A 10,144-nucleotide genomic window follows, 5' to 3' on the forward strand; every position below is an offset into this window, starting at 1 on the left:
GTATTAGTGTGTATTTTGATATGTGCAATAGTGTTGAATAGCATATACGCAATTTTTTATATTGTATATATGCAATAGTATTATATTATATACAAAAATAAAAAAAATCGATGTAGTGCATATGTGCAATAGTGTTGTATTACGTATATGCGATAGTGTGTATTGCATACAATTATTAGTGTTGTATTTGCATATATTTAATAGTGTGTATTGTATAATGTAATTGTGTTGTATTGTATGCAATAAAACACTATTGTGTATATACATTACAAATTAGTGCACATATGCACTACATCGATGGTTTTTTTAGGAACAATATCATCTTACTAGAAGGAGGAAAGAAAAAAAAAAGCACAAAACATTTTTTTTAAGTTAAAAATAATTTTATGTTTGTTCCCTAGTGCTTTCTTAAAGAGGAGTTCTCTCTAGATCCACCCATATATATATGAGAAGTCTGAGAACCATTTTGGGCCACAAAAAAAACTCATTAAAAATATAAAAAATATATAAAATATATAAAACAAAAATTTTTTAAAAGTAAAAAAACCAAAAAAAATTATTTTTCATCCCGGTTTCATAAAAAAAACTAATTATACACACATGTATTTTTTATTTAATCTCCATTTACATAATGTACACATATGTACATTATCATTTATCTTAATTGTACATATGTGTATTAAGAATAACATGTATAAAAAGAAAAAATAAGTATTATACATATATGTATAATTTTGCTAAGCCGATATTTTTTTTTATTTTTTTATGAAAACCGGGATGAAAGATAAAATTTTTGGTTTTTTTATTTTTTTTTCGTGTTTTTTTTACCAAACTGGTTCCCAAAGTTCTTAATTTCAAAATGGTTCTCACATAATCCAATCCTATATATATATATATATATATAGGGGATGGTTCATGTGATAAGTAATATTATAGCGAGAAGTTCGAGAAATTAATCTCATCCGTTGATTTTGTTTGATCAATGGTCATTATTCAAAATGGCACTCTTGTAATTTTAGTTTCACCATTTTAATAAACTTTAATACCAAAAAGCTATATTAGTAATTTTTGTATACCATCATTAAAAACAAAACGTGCAGCTCATAATTAGTCAATTAAATTCACAACTAAATTTCTCTTTCAAAAATCATTAGTATTTTTGGTGTATTATTATTTTTAAGATTTTCAAACGTTCATCCAATCTAGGGTACGATGAATATTTTGTTATTTGCAAAAGTACAATGACAAAACTGGTAAAAACCCATGTATCCCTATGAAGTGGCGGTACATACACACATACATACATACATACATAGGTACGCACCTACCTACGTGCCTACGTACATGCATCCCTACGTGCGGACGTACCTACATGCGTACATGCCTATGTACCTACATACGTACGTACCTTCATAAAGTGTATGGCGTATGCATGAGTTTCATATGGGTTCTATTTTTTTTTTTTTGTTAACGTGTAAATTTTTTGTTTTGTGTAGGTTCTGTTTGATATATGAGACAAACAAAGAGCATAATCCATAACCTATATCAAATTAATTTTGATCTATTGCGTATTCCTAATTCAACTGATGGAATCAAATACTCACATCATGCACATCCACATTAAAGTTAAATAAAAAAAAGCTAAGTTAATATAAATTAATATGTAACTTCTCCTGAATTATTACCTGCCTTATATAAAACAAATCATTTTTACTAGTATACCCCTATCTATATATAAACCAAAAATCAAAATAAAAGTTGTGATTGGTCTAATGGACTTCTTGCATTTCTCGCAATAAGAAATGAACCAAATCATACGTGTGTGTGTGGAGAGTTTTATTTATAATGTTTGCTAATTTATCACTACAAGAAAAATGACTATTAGGTACTAAACTATTAGGGACTGATATAATATTCTTAGATACGTAACATCTAGGACTGATTTTCAGTTACCAATGTTATTGAGGATTGATTTTTACATAACTGATGTTTGTGACTAATAATCAGTCGCTAATATTCTAGAACCTTATCTGAGACTAAATTTTAGTCACACATATGTCTAGAAAAAATAAGAGTTCATAGGGAAATTTATTGGCGCCGATTTTCAGTCGCATATACCTAATGAAAAATAGCGCATATGTATGGCGACTAACTTTTAGTCTCTAACATAGAAGGAACACATTAGAGACTGAAATTCAGTTTTTACTCATCCCAAAACTGATTGAATTAGGACTGATATATTCTTGAATGCCATTTGTATATGAAGAGACCAAAGACTAGTCTTTAATTATTTGGCCTAAATTACACCATTTTAAGGAAGATATTGGTGACTAAATATAAAGTTAAAAATATGTATTGAATGTTATCTAATTAGAATCTAAAAGTTTTTATATATGAAATAAGCAGGGACTAATATTTATTCTTTGAAAATCAACACATGTTTTACCATTTTAAGGAAATATATTAGATGTTGGAAAATAATGATAACTACTGCAAGGGACTGTATTAGATGCTGATAATTAGTCTCAAATGTCTTTTTATAAGGCATTTTAAAAAATTATTCATAAGCAATTGTCAAATCAACCGCTAGCGACTAAACCGTTAGTGACTGATGTTACAGTGTCAAATACATAGTACATATATAGAATTGTTTTGTTAAATTATCTGGGTTTGATTGTTATGTGACTTTGTAATTGATTGATCTACAATCTTCAATAAAGAGGGAACATATTAGAGCTTGAAAATTGTTCTTTATATTCCAAAATAAAGCAAACTAGGGACCGGAACTAAGCCTTTAATTCTTTTTTGGCAAATTCTAGCATTTTAGAACGTCGACATTTTTTTGTGATTTAGGCCACTGCATTCTTCAATTTGGAGAGTCTAGTTGCCCAACTTTGAAAAGACTAAGTTGTCTTAACCGACCCACTTGCCCACAACTTAGGTCTTAAAACTCAACGTGTAACAATGGCTCATTATATAACTTTTAATTTATTTACTCGTAATTTTATATTTACACGTTATGTTATGCATATATAATTAATAATTCTAAAGTTCAATTAGATGTTCGTGAACATTAAATTATTTAATGCATAGATTAAATAATCAGTTTTTACCATCCTATAAAAAATAATAATAACCAAGAGTTTAAATTCAAAATTTTTTAAAATTTGCAAATTTATGTTAAGAAAAAGCTCCCTCCCAAAGTTAGTCCCCGCTCACTAGCATTTTGATTCCTTAAACTCAAATTAACTTCTCCGAGAAAAACACTACATTTCTCTCTTCTGTTCAATTAAATAATATTTTTTTATACCTTTTTCATTACAGTTTTCTCTCTTCACCTTATAATTTACACAAAAATCACTACCTTTTCCCTAAATTTATAAAAAATCACTATCATTTCTCTCTCCACTCTGTAATTTACACTCACAACCCCACCCTATAATTTACAAACCCTCCTAACGTAATTTTAGGGGATGGGTTGGGAATGCTCTAACCCTAATCTGCTCACTTTTCCCCCAATCGATCATCACAAAAACAGATTCCGTCTCTCCTCAAACGCACCCTCAATCTCGTTCGTAATGGTCCGTTCATTCTCTATTCTCAATTTATTTGTTGTCTCTTTTTCATTTGTCTCTTAACTGCCTTAAGGTGAAACATGAGTCGTTTGTGCAGTCGACGATGAATCAATAGCGAGAAGGCGTGAAGCATTCAATGGTTCTATCATAGTAGGCTTTAGTGCGTTGAGGTGATTTATATATATTATCTTAATCCTATATTAGAAAATGTGTGCAGTTCTCATGTATTTGAAAACTAGTGGATGATATACTGCTTTTGAATTTTCTTTTCATAAGCCACTTAGTTTGATTATGTTACTATCCGTATGGTTGTCGAATTTTGATGGTATTGAATCAGGTAAAATTGGGGTTTTCTTTCACTAATTTTGATGCTAATGATTGTCTTTTCTTGAGATATTTAAGACCCAATTCTTCTTCATTTAGATAAGAGAACATCTTGATGCCAAAATAGCAGTTTGAATTTGTACAAAGTTGTAGCATGTGGCAATTTTAGTTATGTATTCATCTCTAATTAACCTCCTCACAAGTGTTTGATATGATTTATTTTTATTTTATATGGTTTGGTTTTGTTCTTAGTTGATTTAATCTTTTCATCTCTATAGAGCTTGGATATAAAATATTAGTTAACATCAAATTCCGATAAATGGATTTACAGGAAACTAGCAGTGACAGGGGAATTTAACACTTGTGAGGGACGTGCTTCATTCTCATTATGCTCTAAGAATCGGGTCTTATGCACATCATCTGCTTAACTTTATTAGCGGGAAAAACTGTGTTTCATTTTTTATTATGTTTTCTTTTTTTTTCAACTACAATATAACGTAAATTTTTTATCTGTTTTGATTTGCGTGTGACCTCTTTTGTGATAAATCCTGGATCCACCACTAGTTGCATATGAAATGGGATCCTTCACTTGTATAGTCTGAAGCTGGGTTTCTTCACATGTGATTTTTCATTTTTTTATTATATATATGTATGTATATGTTTTAAGCTTTTTAGGATAAAGGGGAAGGTGCACTAGCAAACTTTTGTCTTTAAGGCATGTACTTAATTATTGTGTCTTGATGATAGTTGCGATGATGCTATCTAAATGTGGGTAAACTTTTATTTATTTGTTTTATTGCCAATTGTTATAACTGATTAAATGTGGGATCCAGACAAACCAACTTCTCGTAGTGACAACTAGTATTGCCATTGGTATATCTCAATGATTGTTTGCCACAATGTTGGCCATTCTTGACCTCCCCTCATAGCAGAGTAGCAGTTTAAGTTAGATATTTATACCCATTTACTTTGATTTCAGCGTAACATTATTAGAATATCAACGTTACCCCCACTTTACAAGTTTAATATGGTTTATCTTTTTTTGTGTACATTTTATTCTATCAGGAAAATATTGTTTTCCATAGAAACGAGGCGATACCCAAATTAAATTAAGAAGGAATGACTATAACTTCTATGGACACAAGCTAGAAAAAGAGGCAATACAAAGTGTTCATGTCAAGGAGAATACAACAAAATCTACATCGGAGGTAGGTGTTAGACCTCTTCAAGAGAGAAAAGGTCTTTGAAAGTTGCTACACCCGAGAAGAAATCTAAACAGAGTAAGGAGAAATATGAGAGATTGTTAGAGTTTGTGAACCTAAGGTTTCGAGAATTGGAGAGCACAATATCCACACTAGTAGTAATGAAGCTCATGGTTTAGATGAACTACTCAGCAATAGTACAAAACAATCTAGGATGTTATTTAAGACATTTTGTACTTTCTTTTGCCCAATACTTTTTTAAACATCAGAATTGATTGATTTGTACTATTAAGGTTATTATTATCTTTTTTTTATGATAAAAGTGCTTTGATATATTGATATTTTGAGAATGAAATAAATGGATTAGGTTTATGAATAATATTACTGTGGTTGAAGAGATGCAGTGATTGTTAATACATATTGGGAGAGTGATTTTAGACTGTAAAAGTAAAAGTACATGCTAGAGGCCAAAGTAAAATGATATCTAAGATTAATTTTCAGTCTTTAAAAAAGACATATTAATGACTGAAATTAAGTAGTATTGAGGTCTATAGCTTAGTCTTTAAAACATCTTATCGGAGATTGATTTGATATGAAAACATAAATCTAATAAAGTGTATTAGGGACAATATATATATATATTTAGAGGACTGATTTTCACTTCTTAAACTTTTGAATTAGGAACTGAAATATCACAGTTCCTGAGACTAATTTGCAGTCACCGAAAAATGCATTGGAGACTGAAATGATATGAAGTGGTATAAGGAGACAAATTAAGGACTAAAGTTTTATGTATCGTAGACTGACTGTTAATCCTTGTTTATGTCATACAATGAGGACTGATTTTTAGTTACCAAAACCACTATCTAGGACTAGGCATCTGTTACTGGCTAGCAACTGACATATCAGTCCTCAATAACCTTTAGGGACTAATTGTGAGGTATTAAAGACTAATTTTTCATTCTCAAATACCAATCTTTTTTGTAGTGTATTATTTTATTTGCTTCATTGAAATATTGAATTCGACCAGGCCATTGGTAGCCACGTTTTATAAAAAAAATGTTGAAATTAAAAAAAAAAAGTTAACAAAACAAAAAAAAAATAAAAGACTTTTTATTAAATTATTACTAACAAAAAAACATGTCTAAATGTCGTATATATCTCTATATGGTCTATATGGGGCTATATGTGACATATAGACTTAATTACTCTATTATTTTTGGGACACCAACCTATATGTAGCATATAGGTACATGGGTGTCGCTCAAAAGGAGGGTGTCTAGAGAATTTCCCTACAAATACGAATAATTTGTATTACATTACAAACTCAGCTAAGAGCATTCTCAATCTATCCCTAATTTATTCTTAATCTATCCCTAATTTTTCATGAGGGGGCTTTACAAATTATAGGATAGGGTTTTGGTTATAAGTAGATAAGTGAGAAAAGTTAGTGATTTTTTATAAAATTGGGAAAACTTTGTTTGCCGCCATTTATTTTTAATAATTGCTGAACTGATTGTGAACAGAGAAGAACGAAAACTGTAATAATAAATGTATAAAAAATATTATTTAATTAAATATGAAAGAGAAATATAATAATTTTTAATATAATTATAAAGATAAAGATAGAGATCAGTGTATTCAAATCTTTGTGAATTGAAAAGAGAAAAGAATAATATTTTTCTCTTTTTTTACCTGTTAACGTTTGCATGTCAAAAGTGAAAATTTCCATATCTTACAAAAAAAAAAAGAATATTAGGTACAAATTTCTAAATAGCACGTCTGAAGCCATATGTGGAAAACATTTTGGGACAGTTAAAAAGTGCTAAATATTCGCGAGCACATCATGTCAAATTCACATCTTGTCACCACACAATGTACTTGTGTAAGTTCCTACTTGAATACGGATGAAACATGCAAAACCACATGTGGCATAATGTAGTTCAAAAACCAAAAATTCCAACAAACATTATGCGGTGGGATGGAAGTGGCTAACTGTCTGCGGATAGGGCGGGTAGTCTGGCAACACTGATGCCACCTCCTTCCGTTTCATTTCTGGGTACCTTCTTTTCTATGGGTATTACAGCCCGCGACGGGTGGAGAGGAAAGAGTGAGATGTTTATGTGTAGGGAAGATAGAGAGTTGTGTGTTCACGGGCGTGTGGTGGCAGGTTTTGGCGGATGGTTGGGCAAGTGAGGATTGGCTGTTCGACGGATGGTTCGGGTTGTGCCCCTTCCACGCTTATGTAATTTTTTTTTCAAAGAACATTAGGTGACATTAACAAAAGTACCATCAAATAGAGATTGCATGAGAATGGAAAATGTTAAAATTCGAGAGGTCTAGACAATATACATAATAAAGTTTTAGCAAGTTTTTTGATGGATTTAACTACGTACTATGAGTTGGTATCCGGTATTTCACGGCATCTTTGAAAGGTGTTATTCAAAAATCTTATATTCTTAGATTTTTTTTTCAATGGATCTGCTATAAAAAAAAATTCGTCTTACCCAACAAATACATAACACACTTAAGTAGATATTATTCATAATACTCTGTCACTGATCTCAGTATCATTGATGACCTTCCGTAACTTACTTTAATTTTTTGAGATTTTTTTCTTCTTGCATTTTGTTTTGTTGAAGAAAAAGAAAATTTTGTATGTTAATTAGTGATTCTGGCAGTCACCAACCAGCTATTTTAAAACTCCAATTTTCTTTTTATTGTTGGGTAAGATGCCTTAGTCGACAGTAATCCATCAATGATTACCGAAGATAGAATGCTCACTTTTCCGTCTTTGGGATATTGTTTCGTCAATAATAGTGTATTTTTCTAGCACTAATTATATGACTTGTCTCCTCCACCCCTCACTCGCCTTAACATAGTGTTAGTTTCCAACAATAAAAGATGAATGTTCATCATTAAGTGGGTGTGTTTGTTTCAGATAGTTTTAAGCGGAAAAATTAGAATTGAATTTAGAATGTAACATAAATTGTAATCTATCAAAAGATTATGATTTTTGTAACGAATTTGTTTGACAAAACAATCATAGAGAATCAGAATCTATCATTGCAGGCTCAACCTATTGGTGGCGTCTTCATCAATCATGTAACATTACTTTTATAAGTTTATTCAACACAAAGTAAAGAGCCTTTCACTTTAAAAAAAATTAGAAGAAATTAAGTTAAAATGTCTCACTTAGACATACACACTGCACATACAACCATATGTGTGTTGTTCGTTTCGAAAATAAAAAAAAGACTAATTGTTATTACTCTAGGATCACGTAATTATTATCTTCAATTATTTTAAAACCCAAATTATTATGACAAAAGACATTTGATGTGGGTCTATAAGTGCGCACTTATTTGATTATTATGCATATTTATATATATATATATATATATATATATATATATATATATATATTGCCTCATCTAGAACTTGAAATGGCATGATATGCCCACCTCGTCCTCATCTTGAAACCACATGTATACCACCAACTAACTTAACTTTGGCTCCCACCAATTTTAACTACTTAAATTCCATAAAATTAAATTCTATGCTTCAATATTATTCTTCTCTTATATATATATTTATAATAAAATTTGCACACTATTTAACAAACTTAATAATATATATACCCCCAAAAAAAAGAAAAATATGTTAGCCAGCCCCAGCTAATAAAGTGAGATTCGTTTGAAACTTTTATTAAGACTTTGACTATAAAAAGTCAATGATTTCAAATTCTAGAAACAAAAGTCGAAGTGTCGTCATAGATGACGAGTGACGGCGTCACCCTACCCAACTACCTTCTCTTATGAGTACACCATGATACGTGCGTGTGTTCATGACTATATATATGTGATCACATGCAGCAACTAAGTCAATAGTTAGCATTAAACCAAACTTCAAAATTCAATCAACATGAAGAGAACTTGGGAGGACGATCGCGAAGTCGAGAATCTCGCCATGGCGAACTGATTAATGCTCCTAAATCAATCCGGGGCCAATTCGGGTAGGGTTTTCCATTGCAAGACATGCAACAAGCCGTTCTCGTCGTTCCAGGCGCTAGGGGGACACCGAACGAGCCACAAGAAGGTTAAAGCAATTGACGAGGCGCCTGCGAAGGCTAAGACACATGAATGCTCTATTTGTGGGTTGGAGTTTGAGCTCGGGCAGGCGTTGGGAGGTCACATGAGGCGGCATCGTGAAAGTCAGCCCGAAAAGGCGAAAGCGGAGGCGGTGGTGGTGGTGGAGGAGGTGGTGGATGGTGGTACCAGAGGATTGTGTTTGGATTTGAATTTGACACCGTTTCAGAATGAATTGAAAATCTGGAGTCGTAGTGCAAGGACGGCGGGAATAGCCATTTGAAAATCTGTTCATTTATTTTTATATATTTTTTTATTTTTTCTTTTTTTGGTTTAGGAAAATTAGGATTTCATTTTCCAAATGTTTGATCGTGAGATATATATGTAATAAATATATATATTTATATATATACACGTGATCATACAAAAATTATATGAATGTCAAACTATGTTTGAATACTTTAAGGCTCCGGTTATCAACACACCATTTGACTTATCCACACACCCTTTCAAGTGGGTTCCATACGATCGTGTAGCCCCTATACGATCGTATGTAGGATGTATTGATAACCAAATGGTGTACGAATAACATATCCCTACTTTAATTTGCTTTGCTTGGGAATTAGGGGCGTTAGAATTTTAAAATCATAACCGGAACCCAAAAACAAATCCGAATTATCATTTGGATATTCAGTTCGAATTCAGGTGTTAGAATTTTAAAAATCGGATTACTCATGTCTGTTTAAGCTTAATAGGCATGTAGCATGTTTGGACACCAAGACTTACTGTTTTAACCTTTACGAGTTATGATGGTTTATTTAGAGTTATTTTTGAAGTTTGAAATATGAATTTGTGTTCAAGACTCATTTTTATTTTCTGATTTGGTGTATTTATTTTGATTCTGAGCTAGTAAAATGTTCGGTTTAATTTGGATATACCCAAATCCAATCCGAAT

General features: G+C 31.3%; 1 pseudogene; it reads left to right on the forward strand.

Moving 5' to 3' along the window:
- The first annotated feature begins 9,085 nt into the window (after positions 1 to 9,085).
- LOC143579398 (zinc finger protein ZAT11 pseudogene) lies at positions 9,086 to 9,472 on the forward strand (annotated as a pseudogene).
- The last annotated feature ends 672 nt before the right edge of the window (positions 9,473 to 10,144 follow it).

Source organism: Bidens hawaiensis, unplaced genomic scaffold (assembly GCF_021521415.1).
Source record: "Bidens hawaiensis isolate Kalapana, Puna unplaced genomic scaffold, B.hawaiensis_p1.1 tig00029708_1, whole genome shotgun sequence".
Taxonomy (NCBI): Eukaryota; Viridiplantae; Streptophyta; class Magnoliopsida; order Asterales; family Asteraceae; genus Bidens; species Bidens hawaiensis.